Below are 24014 nucleotides of genomic sequence, written 5' to 3' on the forward strand. Positions count from 1 at the left end.
CAATTTTGAGGAGATACTATTTTAAACCCATCTGCTTTGCATTTCCATGAATTTTGCTGTACCATCAAATTCCTCTTTGCTGGAATGGATAGTGCTGCTTAGTGACTTGAGTTACAGTTTAATCAATTCCCCGCTTCTTTTCTACTCATGAAGTGAGGAAAATGGTCATAATTATGATGTTTACTGGGACAAAGTGTTCTGTCTCAGCTAAAACTTTCTTCTTGGGTCTATTTCTTGATAAATAGCCATGCTAATATGTGTTGCATAAAAACAAGAGAAACTTTTCAGCATTTTAGAGATTGGCTAGGCTAACAGCATACCAGAGAAAATGGAAAACAACCCTAATGCGTTTCCTAGCACATTTTAAGAACATGTTGTTATCAAATGAATCCAGTTTCGATGGCTTCTTCCAGAGGGATTGTTAATAACATGGAGGGAAAAGAAATACCGGATAGACACTTTGGAGAAAGCTCAAGAATTCCAGGAGCTCTTACTAGCAGATGAAGAGAGGTTTAACAAGGAAGGAACCTTAAGACAGGAGGACTCTATAACTGCAACTCAGCGGGAGGGGCGAGAGACGGGAGAGGTCAGGGAGCGAGAGAGATATGGCAGAGAAGATTCAAGAGCAAGGTCACCAATTGAGACACGGTCTAAAGGTGCCAGCAAAGCGAATAATATGTAAAGAAACGGGGGAATGGGAAACGAATGTATTGTCAGCTAATATAAATGGTCTTAACATAACTTCCAAAAGAAAACGTGTACTGTTGGATCTAATGAAACAAAAGTTAGATGTAATTTGTCTTCAGGAAACCCATATTAAAGAGAAATATAACAATCTGTTAAATTGTCCAAAACTAGGTAAAATTTTTTGCTCGTCAGCACAAACTAGAAAAAGGGGAATTGTGATGTATATAAAGGAATGGTTGAACCCCAAATTAATACATGCAGACAAGGAGGGTAGAGTATTAATGGTGGAGATAATGAATGGTGGAAAATTTTTTTTACTAGTTGGAATTTATGCTCCAAACCAAAAACAAGAAAGATTTTATGTAAATCTATATAAGAGGATAAATGAAATAAAGTGGCAAAATATATGTATTCTAGGGGATTTCAACACAATAGTAGACGGTAAAATGGACTATAAGGGTACACACAAGAAAAGTACAAGAAGGAAATTACCAACTCCCTATGCAAATATGGTGAAGGAATTAGATCTTTATGATGTCTGGCGAACAATGAATGACAAGATACAACAGTACACGTTTTATTCTCAACCACATAATTCATGGTCCCGTATCGATATGGTCTGGTCAAACCCGGAACTACTCATGGATACTGTAAACATTGAAATAACAACGAACAAGTGGGCCGACCATCACCCAGTCTTATGGCAATGGAAAGGGAAATCAAGGACAAAAGCTAGGTGGACATTAAACCAGAACATATTACAAGAGAAGCAATTTGTACAACAAATAGAAAAGGAACTGGGCCACTTTTTCAAAGAAAACGGCAAAGAGCAGACCTCAATACAAAATGTCTGGGACACGATGAAGGCAGTTGTGAGGGGAATATCAATAGCCTATCTAATAAGAAGAAACAAAATGTATAGGGGAAAACTTAATGCATTGAACAAAGAATTAAGAGAGACAGAATTGCTGATTCAGAAAAACCCAGACAATAGCAGATACAGGGAAAGAGGAGAGTTAATCAAACACCAAATAAATCTGATCTCGCAAGAGGAAGTAGCACAAAATATTAAGAGAATGAAACAGAACTATTTTGAGCATGCAAATAAAACTGGGAGATGGCTGGCCCACAAAATAAGAAAAGAGGAGGTCAAAAGAATTATTAAACAATTATGTGACGAGGAGGGGAATTTGAAACAGGAAATAGGGGAAAAGAAAAAGATTGTACAGAATTACTATAAGAAATTATATAAACCGGACGAAATCAATAAACAAGACACTAGAAAATACTTAATAAAGCAGAAACTGCCAGTCTTGTCGGAGGAGATGAGAGAAATGCTTGATAAGGAAATCACACAAGAAGAACTGAAAAAGGCCATTCAAAAACAAAAAAATAACAAAACTCCTGGTCCAGATGGGCTTCCGTCGGAAATATACAAAAAACTTCAAAACGTCGTAGAAGATAAATTATTAGAACTATTCAATGAGGCATTACAAAATGGTAAGGTCCCAAAATCATGGGAGGAAGCTTACATCACCCTAATACCAAAGGAAGAGGCGGATAGTAGCAAGATTCAGAACTATAGACCTATATCTCTGTTAAACGCAGATTACAAAATTTTTACATCAATATTGGCGGAAAGGCTAAAAATAATATTAAACCAAAGTATCCATTCGGATCAAAACGGCTTTCTTCCAAAGAGACATATTCGGTATAATACAAGAATGATAATCAATACCTTGGAATTCTACGAAACAAGATCCGAGAAACAAGTAGCTTTAATTTTTGTTGATGCCCAGAAAGCCTTTGACAATTTAGATTGGAACTTCTTAATTACACAATTGAAAATGATGAAATTTGGCGATAATTTTATAAAGATCATAGAAGCTATATATTCACAGCAATCTGCAAACATCATAATCAATGGAGAATTAACAGAGAGGGTACAAATTGGAAAAGGTGTTAGACAAGGGTGTCTGCTCTCCCCATTACTATTTATTATGTCCTTAGAAGTTCTCCTAAGTCGGATAAGATTAAACCAGGAAATTAGGGGGTTGACTATAAAAAAAGAACAATATAAAACGCAGGCCTTCGCGGACGACATGGTTTTTATTGTGGAAGATCCACTAACTTCAGGACCGTATTTGATGAAGGATATTGAGAACTTTGGGCGCGTGGCCGGATTAAAAATAAATAAGGAAAAAACTAAAATGATTATAAAGAACGTTCCCAAAAATCAGATTGGCGAGCTAGAAAAAATAATGGAAATAAAGGTAACCAAAAAAATTAAATACTTAGGGATCTGGCTGACTGCGAAATGCTCTTCCATAAAAGAAGATAACTACGATAAACTATTACAAAATATCCAAAAAGACTTAAAAAACTGGTCGAAACTACAAATATCATTGATGGGAAGAGTCGCAGTAATCAAGATGAATGTTTTGCCAAAAATCCTCTATCTATTTCAAATGGCACCGGTCAAGCTAGGGGGAAAATTCTATAATGATCTAGACAAAATGGTACGAAGTTTTGTATGGAATGGTAAAAAGCCCAGGATAAAATATAAACATCTTCAGGATAAAAGAGCACAAGGGGGAATGGGCTTACCGGAGTGGAAAATATATCATCAAGCAGCAACAGCTATGTGGACAAAAGAGTGGGTAATGTTAGCCAACAAGAATCTTAACGATAGAGGGACACAACTTGCAGTATGGGTGGCACAACTATCTATGGTGCGAGGGAAATAAAGTCCACAATTACTTTAGTAGACACCATTTAAGAGGGGTTTTAATTAAGAACTGGCTGGAAATCAGAAGGAAATTTTACACCCAACTCCCCAAATGGATATCTCCGACGGAAGCCCTGATATACCCGAATTTGATAAACTTTGATAAAATTGTTACTTACCAACAGCTGCTAGATGATCAAAATAGACTAAACCCTAGGGAAAATTTGGCTGAAAGGGGAATAAACATTGATTGGTGGCCATATCTTCAAATTCAAAATAAACATAGATTAGACCTAGCACAATTCGGCTTCCAGAACAAGGACCAGGAACTGGACAAAATTTTAATTGGACCAGATGAAAAAGTAATCTCGAAACTATACAACTGCTTCCTGATTCGGAAAATGGAAGCAGAAAGAGTAAAAGAAGTCATGGTAACCTGGGCCCAAAATATCGGCCACACGATAGATCTAGATGATTGGGAAAGGGTTTGGGAGTGGAATTTGAAATTGACAAAATCGACGGCATATAAAGAAAATATATACAAAATGTTCTACCGCTGGCATCTTCCTCCAACAAGACTGGCAAAAATCTCCCCAAAAGTATCGGCCAAATGTTGGAAATGTAGAACAACACTGGGCACATTCTACCACATGTGGTGGACGTGTCCGGTGGCCAAAATGTATTGGAAGCAAATACTAGGATGGCTGAACGGAATCTTGTCAATGAAATTATGTCTTAACCCGGAAACTTTCATATTAGGGATAACAGATCAAAAAATATGTAAAATCAATCAATACCTCCTCGTCCATATTTTGACAGCGGCAAGGATTGTTTACGCACAGTGCTGGAAGAGTGAAAATGCCCCCACCAGCACTATGGTGATGAATAAAATCTTAGAATTAGCAGAAATGAACAAATTGACGATGCGGATTAACGATAAAGAAGATACAGACTTTTATAAAGTCTGGGAGAAGCTGTACAAATGGCTTGATGGGACAGTGTAGGTTTAGACATAAAAGGAGATAGCTGACTAACTTAACACGATTCAAGCAATAACCCTAACGAACAACATACAAAAATTGAGAGATAAGTGAGAGGAGAAAAGCATTAGAGGGAGGATTTACCGTTGACTAACTCTGCTAGATTACGACGTCGGGAAAACTTGAAAAGTTGATAGGTAATCCGTCACAATTACCTGCATGGAATTAGCAACCAAGTCTTATTCTAGGTAAGGCGAGATGAGCAATGGGAGATGAAAACAATTCTTCATCTTGCTTCTTGTAAAGCTTGCCTTTTTTAAAGAAGGAAAGGAAAGAGAACCGGGTCACCCTCAGTAGAGGAAAATATGTAAATGCAACAAAGGTTAGACTGGGGGGAGGGAGGGGTAGTAGGAAAGACAAGATGGAGAGGAGAAAGGAGAGGAATAGGAAAAAGGGAAGGGTAGAAGAAGGGGGGAAGGTTAAAAAAGGAGGAAGAGAAAGGAGAGAAGGGAAGGGAGAGGTGGAAAGGTGAGAAGAAAGAGAAGAAAGTGGGATAGGAAGGAGAGAGGAAAGAAGGCAGGGAAGCAAGGAGGGCAAGAGGGAGGGAAGGAAGGAGAGAAGGAGAGTAGATAGGAAGGAGGGAAGGAGGGAAGAAAAGAGGGAACTTAAGAGAAGAGAAAGGAAGGAGGGAAGGAGGAAAGGAGGGAGGGAAGATATGAGAGAAGGAGGGGGGGAAGAAGAGAGGAAAGGGAAGGGGAAGGAAAGGAGGAAAGGAAAAGAAAGGAGGGAAGGAAGGAGGGAAGGAGAGAAGGAGGGAGGGAAGGAAGGGGAGTGGGAAAGAAGAAACAAGGGAAGGAAAGAGGGAGGGAGGGGAGAAGATATCTAATCTCTGATGTCTATAAGGATTTTGATATTATGGGAACGTCTTGAAACGCAGTCAAATGTAAAGCGAAACAGTGAATGTTGTATTGTTTTTTACCAGTTATTGGTTGTTGTATTTTTCTTTTACTAATAAAAATATTAAAAAAAAAAAAACAAATTCCTCTTTGCTGGAATGGATAGTGCTGCTTAGTGACTTGAGTTACAGTTTAATCAATTCCCCGCTTCTTTTCTACTCATGAAGTGAGGAAAATGGTCATAATTATGATGTTTACTGGGACAAAGTGTTCTGTCTCAGCTAAAACATTCTTCTTGGGTCTATTTCTTGATAAATAGCCTTGCTAATATGTGTTGCATAAAAACAAGTGAAACTTTTCAGCATTTTAGAGATTGGCTAAGCTAACAGCATACCAGAGAAAATGGAAAACAACCCTAATGCGTTTCCTAGCACATTTTAAGAACATGTTGTTATCAATTGATCTTATTTTCTGCCCTTAAAAGATGGCCACCCATTACACTGGAAATGAAGTAGGGCAAAACAACATGGCATGTATTGGACTTCAGGGTATGTTTTTTCATTTTTGGTCTTATACCAATAGCACTTACTCTTATATATCACTTCACAGTGTTTTATAGCCTTCTCTAACTGGTTTATAGAATCAAAATATTGGCCCCAACAATGGGGGTCCTCATTTTACTAACTTTGGAAAGATGGAAGGCTGAGTCAACCTTGAGCTGGTCAGAATCAAACTCTTGGCAATGGGCAGAGTTAGCCTGCAATACTGTATTTTAAGCACTGTGCTACCACAGCTCATATGCAGCCATTCTGTGGTTGTCCCACTGTAGAATTGGACAGAGAATCCGTGTACTGGTGGCACCTGCTGAATAGAGTTATAAAATCATATAATTAATTGGTTGGAAGGAATTCTGGATATCATCTTTTTCAGTCCAATGTAAATCAGTATTCCAGTCTGATGCAGCTCAGACTCTGTCTGAATAGTTCTAGAAAAGAAGCCTCTACTGCCTCCTGAGGTACTATATTACATTGCTGAATTCCTCTTACTATTAGAACAGTTTTCCTATCCAACCACAATCACCTTTCTTTAGTTAAATTCTTGTTTCTGTCTTCTGAAACAATTCTAAACAATTCTGCACCCCCACACCCAGCTCTGCAGGTAGAGGCCATGTTCCACTGCTTCATTACCAGACAGGAGGCCCTGCATTAGTGGTTGAGCTTGGGGAATACACCGTGTATGTGTTGTTGTATTGCCTTTTCTGTGGCATAGCTTTCAATTTGCTATTGAAATAGTGGTTCAGAGGCAGTTCAGGAATTCACAGCTGATACAACAACATGGCCCAGTTCTATTTCCTCATAATCTCATCAGTCGGCCATATATTAAACTGGGGTTTTATCCTGGAATTGCAGATATATGATCTAAAGGTAGAGGACACTGAGATTAGTCCGTTATCATGGTCAGGCCACTCTGTGTTTTCTATTGAGCTTACTGGTAGCCTTTAACCTTTAAAGATACATAAGAATAGATGCAGTCAAATAGTTACCCCAGGTGTCTGTTGGACCTATTTGATTTCTACAAGATGTTTAGTTGTTTCCATAGGGCCTTTACAGACAGCTCAAGCCCTGGGAACGCAGAGATAATTGTAGACTTTTGACTGGATTGTGTCTGGCCATTCTCTATAGTACATGCTAATCCAGAAGAACATCATATTAGAGAGTGCTGGAAGGTAAAATAGCAGAAAAGAGATTAATGCTAGTAAACAATAACAACAAATAGGACTACACATAGGTACAAGACTACACTTGCAAGTTCCTCTTGATCATGGTTCCCATCAGGAGAATAACTGTACTACGGTGATTAAATATGTGTCTCAGAAACCAGTCAAATTATGGAAAAATTGGAGTTTCAATGTTCCCTTCTTCAATAAGAAAGAATTTGTATAACAAATATGGATAGAAACCTTTCAATACTTTAATTTGAACCCAGAAATATCAAGTGCTCACATTTTTTAATGGAATCATATAAAACATATTAAAAATACAAGGGAAAAATAATGTGAAAGATTAACTGGAACATTTATGGGTGCAAATGGCTAAATGCCTATCTCCTCTGTATAGAGTAGTACAGAAAAAAATGAACTAAATGCTATAATATCACAGCAGACATATGCTTATATGTTTATGATGGAGATACTGGGAAAACAAGGAAAGTCTTGGGAAGATGTCAGCTAATTGCTTGAAACAAAGAAAGACAGGCCATGATTCCAACTATCAGAGGTGAAAGTGATGAAACATATAAAAGTTAAATAGACATAAAAAGACAATTTTTAAAATTTACTCAGAATTATATAGCAAATCAGAAAATGTATAAATTACTAAAGTTGCTAAATAAAAGTAACCCACCACATTTAGATAACACACAAAAAAAACTTTTACTTGTTCTAGTATGTGAGATAGAGATTAAACAAATAATTTTGAAAAATGATAAATGGTAAAACTCCAGGATTGGATAGATTCCCTATAGGGTGGTATAAAACATTCATTTTTGGTGCCAAAGCTTTGCCAATTGTATGATGAGACACTGGATAATGGAACTTTATTTGCAGCATTCAATCAAGGTTGTATCAAAAGCGGGTAAAGATTACACTTGTGTGCAAATTATCATCCGGTTTCATTGTCTAATGTTGATAACAAAGATCTTAACAGTGGTGTTAGGGAACAGATTACAGCAAGTGATATCTTTCATTATTAACATTGATCAAGCAGGTTTCCCATTTGGGGAGAAGACCAAGGCAAGGTATAATTTCCCGAGTCCTGCTTTGTTTCCTTAACCTTCTTACTATCTCAACATTTTTTCCAACAGCTCTTCCTCTTCTTTCCTTTTCCCCTTGACATAGCCACCCCTTTTAACTTTCCTTGAAAGCTTAAGTTCCTGTTTTAGCTTTTCTGAATCTCTTTCTGCATATATTCCTACACTTTGGTGCTTATATTCAGGTTATACCAGTGGTGGGTTCCGGATCCCATTCCAACTGCTACAGTTGGAATGGGCCCGGTGTCATCCACATGGATGCACGTGGTGCACACACACATATGTGAAGTGTGCACATGCATCTTACCATCTCCGTGAGCCTCTGCGATGCTCCAGCTGCTCAGTGGAGCATTGCACAGGTTCTGTATGCACCATGCACGTGCACAGAAGCACGAAAGCCTTAAAAGACAGGTAGGGAGCTTGGGCAGGCAGGTGGACCCTCCAGAGCACCGTACCGGAATGGTATCTGGTGCTGTGGGCAGGCTCTGGTACGCCCATACTGGGGAGTACCGCCTGCAACTCACCACTGGGTTATACCCCCAATGGCAATAACACTTAGATTTATATACCACTTTACACTGCTTTACAGCCCTCTCCAAGTGGTTTATAGAATCAGCATATTGCTCAAAAAAGAGGCTGAAAATTTGGCTGCATCCTATACACTGAATAAAGCATTTTTTTTTGCCTCTCGAAACCCCGCCCCCCTTCACCAAAACAGCTGTGCAGAGCTTTTAGGAGGCTTATAGAGTGCTTCTGGGGGCTGGGGAGGGCAGAAATGAGCAAAACATGGGCCATTTTTGCTCACTTTGCCCCCCCATATCCTCCCTGGAGCACTCTATAAGCCTCCTAATGGCTATGCATGCCCTTTTTGACAAAGGAATGGACCAGTTTTTTTAAAAAAATGGGCCTGTTTTTTGCTCATTTTTGAGCATTTTTTTGCCTCTCAAAACCCCACCCCTTTACCAAAACGGCTGTGTTACAGCCTTTAGGAGCCTTATAGAGTGCTCCTGGGGGCTGGGGAGGGCAGAAATGAGCAAAAAATGGCCCGTTTTTTGCTCATTTTTTTGCACCTCCCCCCCCCCCAGGAGAACTCTATAAGCTTCCTAAAGGCAATTCATGCCCCTTTTTTTGAAAAAAAACAGGCCCTTTTCTGTGAAAAATGGGCTGTTTTGGGGAGGTCTGTAAAAACTTTTTGTTTTAATTTACCTCTTCAAAATCTTGGTGCGTCTTACACTCCAAAAATAGAGGTATATGGTATTGTCCCTTTACTGATTTGGGAGAATGCAGAAACAATGCAATAGAGGAATGACAGGCTCACTCCCTCCCATACTTCACATACAAAGGATAGAGGAATTAATTGGCATTTATTACAAATATAAAGAAAGAAAAGGCAGGAAAGAGAAATTCTAAATAAAAACCCTGCTTGTGATTCAGTTTCCTTCATGACTCCAATTTCTTTGTTTTTAACTTTATTCGGCTTGGGTTCCAACAGAACTGAATGCTGTTCAGATCATAGCAATGACTGACAGGGCCCTGCAGTCAGATCCACTCAGTTTGTTTGCTGCACTGTGATCGACCAATTCTTTTCCTGTCAGCGAATGACACAGTGAAGAAGAGGGCAGGAACTGTTTTGTCTCTTACATGGTGCACCAGCATAATCAGGGCAGGACCATTTGGCAGGGAGTCAGAACACACCCAGTGGCAATCGAGAAATGGGGGCAGCAAATTCATAGCTTTCTGTTAAGTCAAGGACGGGCTCTAGCACTTTAACTCAGCAGTGGTAAAAGACCCTAGATATATCTCTGGCTAAATTGGAACCCACAATTGGGTGTTTTAGGCATTTCTTTGGGAGATTGAGAACCCAACACTGATTTTGGTAGTACAGATAGTCCTTGACTTAGAACAGTTTATTTAGCGACTCTTCAAAGTTATGTCACTGAAGAAAGTGACTTGTGATTGCTTTTCACACATGACCATTGCAACATCCCCATGGGCATGTGATCAAAATTTGGATGCTTGACAACTGCTTCATATTTATGATGGTTGCAGTATCATGGGATCATGGGCATCTTTCTGGCCAGCGAAGCCAACGAGGAAGCCAGATTCACTTCAAACCATGTATACTACCTTAACAGCTGAAGTTATTTACTTAACAACAGTGGCAAGAAAGGTAGTAAAATGGGGCAAAATTCATTTAACAACTGTCTCACTCAGCAACAGAAATTTGGGGCTCCATTGTGGTCGTAAGTCGAGGGCTACCTCTTTACGTGACTTCCTTTTGTTGGGTTTACCATCAATCAAGGGACTCATGGTGAGAATTCTGTGACCTGGTACTGTGTGTTTAACATTTGTAGCAAACATTACTTGATAGCTTTGTTCTTCACTTGCAGCACCTTTTCCTGTACCAGGAAAGGGAAGTTGCTACCTGTAAATGCAGTGCAGTTGTGAAGTATGCTACAGTTCAATATTAATAAAGCCCTCCAGCATTTAATAACATTGGATTACCAAACAATTCAGAGTGCAACCGATTTGCCTGATGTCAAACAAATACAAGGGCTCCTGTTCCCTTGAGAGCTGCTCCGATTAGACATGTTGTTTATAATATGCTTGTTTGCTGATTGGGAGGTCAAGCATGTTTGACATTCCCAGCACTCTCTTTGCTGGGATCTCTACTTTGTCTTGGACTCTCTCTCTCTCTCTCTTTCTTTATACCCAGAAACTGTGTCTCCCTTTTTAAATCAAATGTTTACAGTTCGGAAGTTGCCTAGATAATTTTAACCATCTGCCGTACCTCGAAGAAGGGAAGGCTTTAATTATTTGAGTTTTTAAAAAGTGACCTTTTCAAAAACCTCAGTTCTCTTTTTGACACTTTGGGATTTGGAAATGACTGCTTACTTGAAACATCTGGATGCAGACAAACAGCCCAAGAGAAATAAACAGTGCAGTGTGTATCCTTCATGCATCACTGGAAATAACACAAGATAGTTCATATCAAGCATCTTGGCATTTGACACATATGTGGTTGGTCTGACCAACATAGAAACATAGAAAAGACAGAAGCAGGACAAACCTTGTTTCTTTCCTTTCACACCTAACTTTAGAGGAAGAAGGAAACCCAAATAAGTATATGCCTTAAAGGTAAGAAGGAAAGGAAATATAATATTTTAGTGTATTTGAAGGTTATAGATTCTCTTGAGATTCTGAGTGATTTGTATGTTCCCTGGATAATCTAGCCAACTAAAGGCATTAGATCCAGTATTCTTCAGTTTTTATCTTCATAATTTTAACAAAGGTTAAAATTAGGATACCTAGTATTACATTGGTTTCATTTTCTTTCTTTCTTTCTTTCTTTCTTTCTTTCTTTCTTTCTTTCTTTTTTTTCTTTCTTTTTCTTTCTTGTTTTGTTCTTTCTTGTTTTTTTCTTTCTTTCTTTCTTTCTTTCTTTCTTTCTTTTTGAATAATTTTTATTGAAAATAAATTTTACTAACAATATTAAAAAAAAACTCCAAGAAAGGTTAAGAAAAAAAGAGAATACAAGTAGTTCTTGACTTACAGGCATAACTGGTACTGGAATTTCAATCATAAGTTGTGGTTGCAAATTGAGTCAGACCTGATTGTATGACAATTTTTACAGCAATCTTTAAGCAATTTATATGATTATTAAGAGAATCTGGTTTTCCCAATGAGCATTTTTTGCTATTTGTTTTGTCAACAATTGACAAAAAAGGTTGCAAATTGCAATCACGTGATTGCAGTGTTGGTGTGATGGTTATAAATGTGAGCACAGGCCATAAGTCACTTTTTTGAAGACAACAGCTGCTGCCTCTGCTCCCAAATGGAACTGTCAGCTGCCCAGCTCTCTGCCTCCTCCTTTGCTTAGGCTCCTCGCTGGCTCTGAGGCTGTAGGCATCCAGGGACAGGGGGGGGATATTGCCCATCTGCCCCCTCCCAAAGCAACCTCGCAGGTTTTCAAGATCATCTGGAAAGGCGTTTTTTAAAAAGAAAACCCCGAAAAAGCTGCAAGATCTGAAGAGACGGGTGGTCGGTATTTTTTTTTGGGGGGGGGAATCCCCAGAACTAGGTTGCCCAGCACCCCAAAAAGGTCCATGCAGGGCTTTTGTGGCTGCAAAGTGTGGCAAGAGGGGCAGAAGTCCCCAACCTAGCGGAGCAACGCAGCTCCAGCAGTAGCAGCGTGGCTTCTTGCAGGAGCATGCCACCCAGATCAACTTACCTTATGGCACCTTCTGCAGCCCATTCTGTGTGGTGTCAAGTTGGTGGCAGGCAGCCCTCGCTAGGGTTTCCTCTTTCCTCCACCCAGCTCTCCGCCTCCTCTTTTGCTTAGGCTCCCCTCTGGGTTCGGGGCTTCTGCCCCTCGTGCCATGCTTTGCAAGCATGGTGCAGAGAGAGAGAGAGAGAGAGAGAGAGAGAGAGAGAGAGAGAGAGAGAGAGAGAGAGGGAGGGAGGGAGGGAGGGAGGGAGATTGAGCAGTGACTGGGCAGGCAGAGTAGTGAGCGGGGGGGGGGGGGCAGGGCAGGGCAGGGGAGGGAGGGTTCCAGTACTGGGCATCCAGAAAAAGGGGTACGGAAAGGCATGCTAAATTTCACCATCCAATACGGTCCGTACTGGCTGAAACCCACCCTGAGGTAAACATTGAAGAACTTTCAGCTACCAAACACTACTAACTGAAGAAAGTTATAAATTGTTGAAGCACAAAGCATGGTAGCCTTGAACGTTTTCAGACAAAGTAGCCATTTTTATGTGTGATATTCCAAATCAGACAATCACCAATTTTGCTGAGTCAATGATATCTTGCTTCACGGATAACTGGTTGCATTCTCAAACTAATCAAGTTTCTTGGATGGGAAACAAAAAGTTTTGTTCAGTACAGTTGCCTTTTGGAAAAGCACTTTTGAGACAACTATGAGCTGGATGAGTAAGAATTTCCACAGATATTTAAGCATAGGAAAAGCTTCTTACGTATTGTGAATAAGTAAAAAAAAAAAAAAAAAAAAGATAATAGAAATAAACCTGGGGGTTAGGAAATTGGAATAAAATAAGTTTAGGAATAGGAAAAAGTTAAGACTATTTTTAAGAATAAACATTTCTTTTTCTACTTGCCTTCCTGCTTTTGCCTGTACTATCCAGAAACAAATCTGTGACAACGTATTATAACATGGTAACAATAGCCATGGAGATGTAGAATTGTAGAGGCCTTTGAAGGATTTGTCACTAAGGGACACTGGGAAAGCTTCTACAAACCATGACAGAAGAAACAAACAAAAGACATTCAACAGATAAATGTCCAACGCAAGAACAGCAGTCGGGAACAAGTGAATAAAGATACAGGAGAGCAAGAATAAGTAAATTTATACATAAAGCCAATACGTAGACAAGGCCAATGGTTTTTTAAATAAAACACTGAAGGATCAAATGATGGGATGTATGTACAGATGAGGCCCTGGGGATTAGAGGAAGGGTCGTATGTGGAGAGAGGACCCAGGTATGGATGGAATAGACATGAGAGTGAGGAATATGAATTCTAATAAAACATTTTCTCTTGCCTTCATTTCTTTGCCTTAACAATTAAGAGCTTTGCTCCTTCCTCTCCTCCCTCACTGCAGAAGGAGGTGGGGGTTGCGGGGGAGTGAGGGTGCTGCCTCAGACAAAGACTTAAAACTGCTTTTACTTTTCTCTGTGGAAGGAGTTAGGGGTCATGAGGGTGGGTGGGGGTGCTGCCTTATATTGCTCTGCAATAGCACTTTACCTGTTAGAAAACCACTAGCCAGGCTATTAGGCACAAGAATAGCTCGCTTATAAGAAAAGCCCCAAGAAGCACATACCTGGCACAATTTGCAAAATATCCGTGACCTGGGGTGAAAAACAGGTGATGAGACATTTAGCTATTTAGCATAAAAGGTTTAGGGGGCTGAAATCCAAATAACCAATCAATATTATCTGTTATGCCTGCATTATTAGGGGAAGCACAAAGGGTTGACTGCGACCATACTTTGACTATAAAAATTGCTGTAAGATTCTAATCTAATCTTGGTTAGCTTTTGAAGCAAGGTCCTTATATGTTGGCACCATAATAAATGTATAATTCTGTATCACACCTTGTGTCCGGTGACATACCGGCTTTGACACCAAGCAGGAGCTCAGTTTTGGGGACAACAATACAAGGGCAGAATGGAGACAGAGAAATTGTTCGGTTAAACGTAACAAAGCAACATGGCTTTTCTCAGCATTGCTCATCAAATTAAAAAAAACAACACAACCATTTACTGATTATTTTTTTCTTTAGCTGAAAGATTTTTTGATCAGAAGGCTCCACAAATTTAGTTTTCTTTTCTGATTAGTTGTCCTGGTAGTTCAGTAAATCGGGAAGAATCGCTAGTTCCTCATCTCTGTGATACCCCATGTACTAATTCTAACTATTTGGCTACAAAGACTAGCATAAGAATTGCCTACTGTACTTTTAGCATGCTCTGTGAAAATGCCCTGTTTGTGAACTGACTGTGTTTGGTGACATATTGCCTTTAGAAGATTTATATTTATTTGTGGATCCTGTTTTAGAGAGGATTGTGTTTACTGTGTATCTATTTGAGAAATGTGGTGGCTCTAAGCACTCTCTCCCGTTAATCTCTACAATTGTTTATTTTATGGCGGAGGCTACTTTGCATTGTCAGGACATCATCCCTGATAATGTTTTCCTTGGCAGCTTTTCTGGGTATCAGACTTGGCCTCTCCAGATTTCTCATCATTAGCTGTTGAAGAAGGCTAAGCAAACTTAGGCAATGTTTGCTAATGACTTGTGGCAAGTCGGGGAGGGTTAATGAAGGAAACCTGCAAGAGACATTTGTGGAGCCATGAGAATTTGACCATCCCACTCCAGAAATAGATATTTGAGTTTAGGAGTAGTCAGGCTTATTGAATCTACTGGGGTCCCAAAGGTACTTTTTCAAAAGGCAATTGGATTTTCTTTGTTTTCCCTTGAAGACATTTTTTCCTCAACTAAGAAGCTTCTTCAGTTCTGAAGTAGCTTCTTGGATGAGAAAGAAAATGTCTTCAAGCAAAAACAAAGTCTATTTGCTTTTTGAAAATGCATCTTTGGAATAACTATGACCCAGATGACTGAGAATCTCCATGGAGATCTACTAGGGTCTTTATTGAATCTCAGTGCTCCTATGACCAGAACCTCAAGTAGATATATGATGAGGAACAAACTCACTATAAGATGTTGACCATATCATAATCAAGAATATCAATTCTTCTCTCCATATCTCCTCACACCAAACCAGTTTATGGTCTGCCACTTTCATTATTCATTCATCCAATTTGAATAGAATCAGATAATGCTGAATTAAGATTTAGGGGAGGGGAAAAGGCATTTTTTCCCCAAGTGCCTCCTGCTTTGCCATTTGACCTGTGCTTGCATCAAACTCTGATATATTACTGGATTAACTGCATAGCAGTACAAAGTGAAACACTGCTCATATTGCTCTAAATGTCTGAACTAAGTTGAGTAAGTAATCTAATATGCGTATGCTCTGTGGTTGGTCATCATTTTCTTCCACAACTTGCAAATCTGTTGGTTGGGTTTAATCCAGCAATTTATACCTGACTTGCTTTACTTCCAGACAAGTGAATGTTGCTTAACCTTTCAGGCACTTTGAGAAAATGATGAAATCCAAAGAAGAGCAGAGTGAAATTCAGAAATATTCACCATTTAATTAACCATGGAAAGACTCTGCAGCTTTCAGAGGATATTTCTGCAGCTTTCAGAGGATCCATCACCTAGTTATCATAGCTGCAAGGCTGGATTGGGTGTCCTCTCTAGAGTGATCTTGGAGGAATGAATAGGAAAAAAAAGTCTACAAAGATTGCAGTAGTCTGAAAAGCTGTTGGCAGAAACAAAAAATTAAGTTTGTTTCTGACCTGTCACAATTTTCTTTCATTATCAAAAATATCAGTGCAGGAGTAAAGAAAAGAGAAGGGAAAGGAAGGGAAGAGGAGGGGAGGAGAAGGAAAGGAAGGCTAGGAAATGGAAGGAAAGGAAGAGGAGTGAAGAGGAAAGAAGGGAAGGGGAGCGGAGAGAAGGAAAGGAAGGAGAGGAAAGGGAAGGGAAGAGGAGGTAAGGGAAGAGGAAGGGAGAGGAGGGGAAGGAAAGGAAGGAGAGAAAAGAAAAGGGAAGGAGTATTGGATATGCTTTTGTAATCTATTCTAAATTTAATCAATTGTTGGTGCAATAGAAGGAAATGCCAATATGATAGTATTCTTCCATCCTGGACGATTTCTAGCCAACATCACACAACACTGATTCACTATTTTATTACTATATGTAATAAAATTAATATTTTAATGTAGTAATGTAATGGGATGAGAAATACTATGAGAATAGCTATTAGATATCCATAAACTATGCATATATGTAAGTTTGTCCTTCAAGTATATTAATGTCTGTAGCTGCCTGGATCACATTTTATCGGTGCTGTTTCCAACAATTCCAGTGGAACATCTCACCAAGAATGAATTATGCTTCCTTTGCATTCTTTATCCAAATAAATGAAAGCTTGTAAAGAAGAGTCAAAGAAGAACTGGAACATTTTTTAACCTTTGTAAGCATTGCACAAGATAATGTGGCACCATCACAGGCTGTCTAAATTTCATGGGTAGTGCTGACGTATCATATTTGAATGCATATCCATGTAATGTAATGTAATGTAATGTAATGTAATGTAATGTAATGTAATGTAATGTAATGTAATGTAATGTAATGTAATAAAACTCTCACGCAATCAGTGAATTTTGCTGAAGCTTTCTCATATTCGAGTGAGAAGCATTCAACAACATGTTTCTTGTGAAGCAGTAGCTTTCCAAATGCCATCATCTTGAACACAGTCTGTCCTAATGGCAACATGGCAGCCAATACTAATGTCACACAATATCTCAGTGATAGCCAATGAGGAAGGGCAGGGATACAACATGTTTGGTCCCTATTACCTATTCTAAAGGCATCTTGCTATGAGCCTTCAAAACCTGGAGAAGTAATAGATGTGTTGTAGCACTGTGGTTTGCTAGCCAGAGTGGCAATAGAAACATCTCTCTGTGGACAGAAAAAGCATTTGGTGGGTTTCTCTACCACATAGCTAAGTGGATTATAAACCCCATCAGATCCTCTTCCTATAGTCAAGGATTCCCCTCTTGTACTGCAACATGGAAAATAACAAGTCAATGGGGACCTACAATGTCACCAAGAAAGTTGGGTTGCCCTTAAATGATTTATTGGGAAGCATTCCAAGCATCACTCACGATTTATTACGAAGGAGTTCATGCACAAGTGATTCCAGTAAAGCCTTTGCAAAGAAGCACTTTTCTCCCATCTATTTTACTGTGCTAATAATGCCAGGAACTAAGTGTGTTAAATATACACTAAATATTGATAGAAGAGGCTGCAGTCTGTTTACAGATTTTACCCCACACAGGCAAAGGTGTGGTTGTTTGCAGATGAGGAGATCAGGAGTTCTAGTGTTTGGGGATTGAAACAAAACTGTCCTGTGAGATTTCACATGAATAAGAACAGCTCATTTATATTGGTGTGTGACCTCCCAGGAAGTGTAATTTGATAATGGTGTGAGCCAAGGTCACACTTCAGCCAACTACACCCTTTTCAGTGATTCTTCAGGGACTTGGCCATTTGTATTGCATTTGAAACCTTCCATCCGTGATCCCAAAGGTGAGATTTATGTCACAAACTCTCAGCAACCTATTCCAGGAAAAGGATATGCAACCTGTTGCCCTCCTGGTGATTCAGATTACAATTTACGGAATCCCAGCTAGCAAGGCCAATGAATAGAGTGTGTGGGATTTGTAATCCAAAACTTCTGGGGGGATTACAAGTTGCCTACTCCAACCTCAGGGGAAACTCTCTGTATTGAAGTCAGGTTCTTTAAATGAAACCATTCACTATCATGCATTAAAAAAAAACCTACACCTTTTTCTCTTGTGGGTTTAAATTCTGTGGTAGTTCCTGCCAGCTAGCAGTTCCAAAATATGCTTAATAGGGCTAATTGAAACTGGCATACTATGCAAGTTTTTGCATACTATGCAAACGTAAGACTCACTATATATATAATGGGCCTTGTTTCCAAATAAATGCACGTAGTATTTTTCTGTATATTAATAATGCGTACTTGGAGTATGAATTCTGTACTCCAGTTTCACTATACAAACTCTTCTTGCATATTCACCTCATTTGCAGTAATACAGCTAAATCAGCGAGGCTGTAGTGAGCTAAGTATATGTTTTGTGCGGGATACGTATAATCGTTCACATTTTCTGTAATTACAGAAAATTCCAATTTTTATATGATATTTCAGGAGCCAGAGAATTTTGTATCAGATCGCATGAGATCATGCTTATACCCTATCATTTGAAAAGAACATCAACATTAAGATACAACCCAGAAAATTCATCAAAGTTGACAGGCTGTAGGCTGTAGGTAGATAGAAGCTAACAATCAACAGCAGTGTTGGTAGCAAATCTAAGCTTTGATTTTGAATTTGGATGCAAAAAGACACTAAACATACCAAACCCAGAGAGTTGATTATTACTTAGGCCAAATCTCAACTCACATAGGAAGCTTATTATATCCTTCCTTTCTTGTTGGGCCCAAGAGCAGCATTTGGTGGAAGGGCTGAGTCTGGGCATAATCTGAAACCCAGTGTCCCAGAAGGCTTTCACAAAGAGCAGTGTCAGGTTTTCAAAAATCTCGAACAAACCAATGAGGAAAAAAGATGTTTCAGTAGGCATCAACCATCAATTTAGCAACAGACTTAATGATGGGGAATGATTTTGCCCAGGATCATTAATTTTTCAAATTAGTATTCATACAATGTGGTGTAATATGCTATAACAGCATTTTTCATTTAAATGGCATTGTATAATACACATGAGCATGGGGGACTGTGTGTCTGCTTTAATGTTAATTGAAATATAAATCAATGAAATAATATATCCTACTGCAATAGCAAATCATTGCTAAGCTGTGGGTGGTTTACCTCTCCCATGTGTCATCCTCTGCTTCATCCTTCTAGAAAGAATCAAAGTCTGGCTTCATTTGCAATGTACAACAGTAACTCCAATATTATCTTCTGCTGCTATAAAAGTGACTCTATTTTAGCCCACAACCCAAGATTTAAATGGTCTCATCTGAGTATCCCAATCCAGGGGTGGGTTGCTGCTGGCATTACTGCCAGTTTGGTGCACGCTCCATGAGCATGCCCATTTACACATAAATAGCTCTGCACATGCACAAAATGTTACAAAGATGAAAAATTAAATTTGTGCAAAGGAAATTGTTCTGCCGCATTCACAGAACTGAAAAACAAGATGGCACCACCGTAGGAGAACCAGTTTGGGAGAGTGGCAGGCCTGGGTTGCTGTGGGTTCCAACGACCCAGGCCGCCAAACCACTACCAGTTCAGTCGAACCATTCCGAACCGGTAGGAACCCACCACTGACCCAATCTCTCCTCCTAAGCTGCCATAGAGCCATGGTGGGGAAATGTTGCCATGTTTTCCCTCTGGTTTTAGGGAAGTGTCTTCATGTGCTGAATTCTGACTTGATTATCATTTGTAAATTATTGTGCTCAGGCAACACTGACACAAAGAAGAGGCCTATTTATTAGGAGGACGGGTGGGGAGTCCATGACACTGATATGCATCAGCCATGCAGCCTCTCAAAGCCTTTAGCAAGCTATTCATATTGTGCTGATATTGTGAGTGAGAGGGTTCACTATCAATCAATCAGAATAGAGCTGGAAGGAACCTTGGAGGTCTTCTTGTCCAATCCCCTGTTCAATCAGGGGACCCTATAGCATTTCAGACAAGTGATTGTCCACTCTCCAGAAGTGATATTCAGCAGGTTCTGACCAATTCTGGAGAACTTGTAGAGGAAATTTTGTGTAGTTCGGCGAACCGGTAAATATCACCCCTGACTGGCCCCACCCCCATCTATTCTCTGCCTCCTGAGTCCCAGCTGATCGGGAGGGAATGGAGATTTTACAGTATCTTCCCCTACCATGCCCATTGAGCCATGCCCACAGATCAGTAGTAAATTGTTTTGAATCCCACCACTGCCACTTTCTTCTTGGAAAACCTCCAGTGATGAAGCATCCACGACCTCTGATGGCATGCTGTCATCAAGCAGTACTTCTGGAAGGATAGGCTTCTGAAATAGCAGGACATCCGCATCTGTGGCGATAACACTATTTTTTATTTCTTACAAAAATAATGGAACTTTCTGGCAAAGACTGAAAACTGACTGGAGAAATATATCATAACAATAGCTGGATGATGGCAGTCTGTGGATGGTCTACCAACAGTAAACAAACATTTAGTCATGAAATATCCTATGGTTTTTTTGCGTTAGAAAATGGAAGATGCAAAATAATTTATTACGGGTGTTGGAAAGCATTGGCGTATTGGTATGAAATAGGCCTATTTTGCACTTTTGGGGCTGATTCTCAACTCACAACCATTCATTTAGTGATTGTTTAAACTTGCTGAAAAAAGTGACTTAAGACTAGTCCTAATGCTTACAACCATTGCAGGATTCATATGGTCAGATGATCAAAATCTGGGCACTTGATAACTAGCATGTCTTTATGATGATTACAGTGTTCTAGGGTCATGTGATCATCATTTGCAACTTTCCTAGCTGTCTTCCAATAACAAAGTTAATGGGAGAAGCTGGATTCACTTAATGACCACATGATTCATTTAACAATTGCAGTGTTTCACTTAGCAATTGTGCCAAAAAGTATCATAAAATTGGCCACCACTCACTTAACAACTGAAATTTTGGTCCAATTGCAGTCATAGGTTGGGAACTATCTGTATACGAATCGGACTTTAACTGTCCAATGCATGTTGCATTTCTCTGACTATTGAAGTTTAGTTCTCAGCATTTATTTATTTATTCAATTTTTGTGGCTGCCCTCATATTCATGACTGTAGATGGCTAATGACAGTTTAAAGCATATAACAATGATAAACTAACATCCAATACACATAATCAACAGCCTATTTAAAACTAAACCCTCCCCCCAAGACAATGTAGGCATTGTAAGGGCAATGTAGACATCTGGCCCCCCAAATTCAGTCACAAAACCATATTTTAAGGGTTTGTGGAATGCCAGCAAGGTTTTTTAAAAGTAACATCAAAATATACAACTTTTTAAGACAATGTAGCCTTTAATTCTGCACAGTTCTTTCAAAAAAGTATGCTTGAAAAACCATACAGTAGTGACATTCTGAGTTGATTTAAATTACAGACTAATGTGGAAATGGAACATATTTATGTGTAAAACATGTGAATTAGATTGGAAAGACAATCTGTCCATTTTTAGAACTGATTGTTCCAAAGCCTGCTATCTATCCACAATTCCAGAAAATGAGCCTTGACAGGAATGTCCTGTCCTGAATGACAAAATCAGCCACATTAAAACTTTGTTGCATTCGCCTTTTCACTCCAGCACGTTTTTATTTTATTTTAGGTCATTATTGTATTTTTCAACAACAGTTGTAGTTTCATCTTTGGCAGAAATTCCTCCTTAACTATCCTCCTTTTTTTTAAAAAAAAAAAAAAAAAAAAAGGGAAACCATTAGAAGGAAGTTGCTCTGATTTCACATCAGCCTGAAGTTTGGCAACAAGCCCTCCATCTGTAGAATCCATCTCCTCTTCCAGTCCTCTGAGCATTAGCAGAGTGTGTGCAAGTTTGACACCGGAGAATTTCCCTCACAGATGCAAAATCCTTACCTTGCTTTCTATTGTTGAAAGAGCAATGGAACAGCATTAAACCCAGTGTGGAGTCAAACACTATTATAATTCAGGGCTGCAGGTACAAGCAAGTGCATGCCAAACAGTACAAAGCTAAGATCCTTTTCAGATTTGGTGCTTTCCTCAGTTGTTGTTCTCTGACTCCATCTTTTCTCTCATTTGTTATGTTAGTAAGTTAGATGACGAATAAGCTAAATTTTGAAGTAGACCTCAAGCAGGGGTGGGCTTCAAAATTTTAGCAGGGGGTTCTCTGCCCGGTTGCTGGGTGGGCATGCCCATGGTGAGTGTGGCCTAGTCAGCCTCTTGCACCATGGCAATGGTGGGGTGTTTTTGCCCACTCAGGGTTCTGGAGCTTTTCTTGAGCCTCCGGGAGGGTGAAAATGCCCCCCCCAGACTCCGGAGGCCCTCAAACTTCCAGTAGGCCCATTTTACGTCTCGCTTGAGCCTCCATACGTGTACTGCACTTACCTGCATCCAAAAGGGGCTGCATTGGGACTCCTGGGAGGGGAGGAGCAGGGTGGGTGGGGCCAGCCAGGGGTGGGATTTGGAGGTTCTCCAAACGGCACAGAATCTTGACTACAAGTTCTTCCAAACCCCTGCGAATCCCAAGCAGCCCATCACCCTCTTTTCTTTTCCTGTTTTGCAGCCAAAAAATAAAAAAACTAGAAAAGGCTACAGAGCTCCCTTTTTAATTGCTAAAGTGTAGCTCCTTAGATAATTCCCATTTTTGAAATATGCTGCTAATTCTGAATTAAAAGGAAAGATAAGTGCAGCAAGCCTTTTTGCTACCAATCTGGATAGGACCAACTGCTTTCAGATCTTTCTCTTTCAATGGCAGCCATAACTTCATGATGCCAAATTGGATGAAGAATGTGTAAGTGCTTCCCCATCATCCTTATTTGTAACTTTCTGCCCACTTATTTTCAATCGTGACTATCTGATATTAAATATTTACAATGGAGCTTTTAAATCTTTACAAGTCATAGGTTTATACAAATTCTGGAAACACCCTGCTTGCATTCATTCTTTTTGGCTCAGCCAAATGGATTTGCATCCATTTTCTGGTCTTGGAATAGTAAACTTGAAATGACCTACACATTAAAAAAAAAAAAAAAAAAAAAACCCTAGTCCCTGAGTCTGGAATTTGCAGACATTTCTTTCAAACCTTTGCTACAATGCAAGACAGTAAAGCAGTAGGCTTAAGGAAAGTGGAAGATATGTAGCAATTTTTAAATTTTTCTCCTTTCCCTCTCCTTCCTCTCTACCCCTCAAGAAATTTCATCAGGAAAAAACTGGCATGCTTCTGAAATCAAAAGCTTTTCCTTGCCTCCCTTTCCCTTCCCATTTTTGCAAAGTTGTCATTTCATCCTCTCATTCTTGCAAGTGTTGTGGCCCGCCAGCAGAGCTGGCAGCAGATTTGGACAGTGAGGAGGTTGGGGAGAAACATGGGCCAGTCCTGGAGTCTGGGGAAGGCTCTGATGAGGGCTCTGTGTCAGAAGCAGAGGGGGCCCCAGAGCTGTATGCCAGTTATCAGCTCCCTTCAGAGTCAGACATCAGTGAGGCAGGTGAACATCTGTAGCCTGTTCCCAGTGTGTGCATGCACAGAGTTGCCAGATGAAGGGAACAGCTAAAGAATAGAGGTTGACTTGGGAGTAAGGCCACAGGTGGACGATGAATGGTTCCTCCCAGAGGAAATAAAAGAGGAGCGAAAGGGGAGTGGAGTTTGCAGGAGACAATTAGTTCGCTTAATTGGTTTGTGACTCTCCAAGACTCCTTGCCAACTTTTGCAGATATTGGCCTGTCTGCTCTCCAAGCCAGATAAGGTCTGTGACTGTAAATCCTCCCTTGAAAGACTTTGCTGGATGTGAATGAGCAGAATTCACAGTAAATTAATAAAAGGATTTTTTATCAGGGCAAGGAGTTTGCTTCATGCTCTTTGGAAGCCTAGGTCAGAACAACATGCTAGACGTCAGACTCATTTCAAAACCTGCTTTAGTCGTATTAGGAATTGTCTTTGGGACTGCTCATCTAGAAGAGTATAATAGAAGAGTATAATAGAAGAGCATTGCAAAGAAA

This window comes from Thamnophis elegans, chromosome 2, assembly GCF_009769535.1.
Source record: "Thamnophis elegans isolate rThaEle1 chromosome 2, rThaEle1.pri, whole genome shotgun sequence".
In the NCBI taxonomy this organism is placed as follows: Eukaryota; Metazoa; Chordata; class Lepidosauria; order Squamata; family Colubridae; genus Thamnophis; species Thamnophis elegans.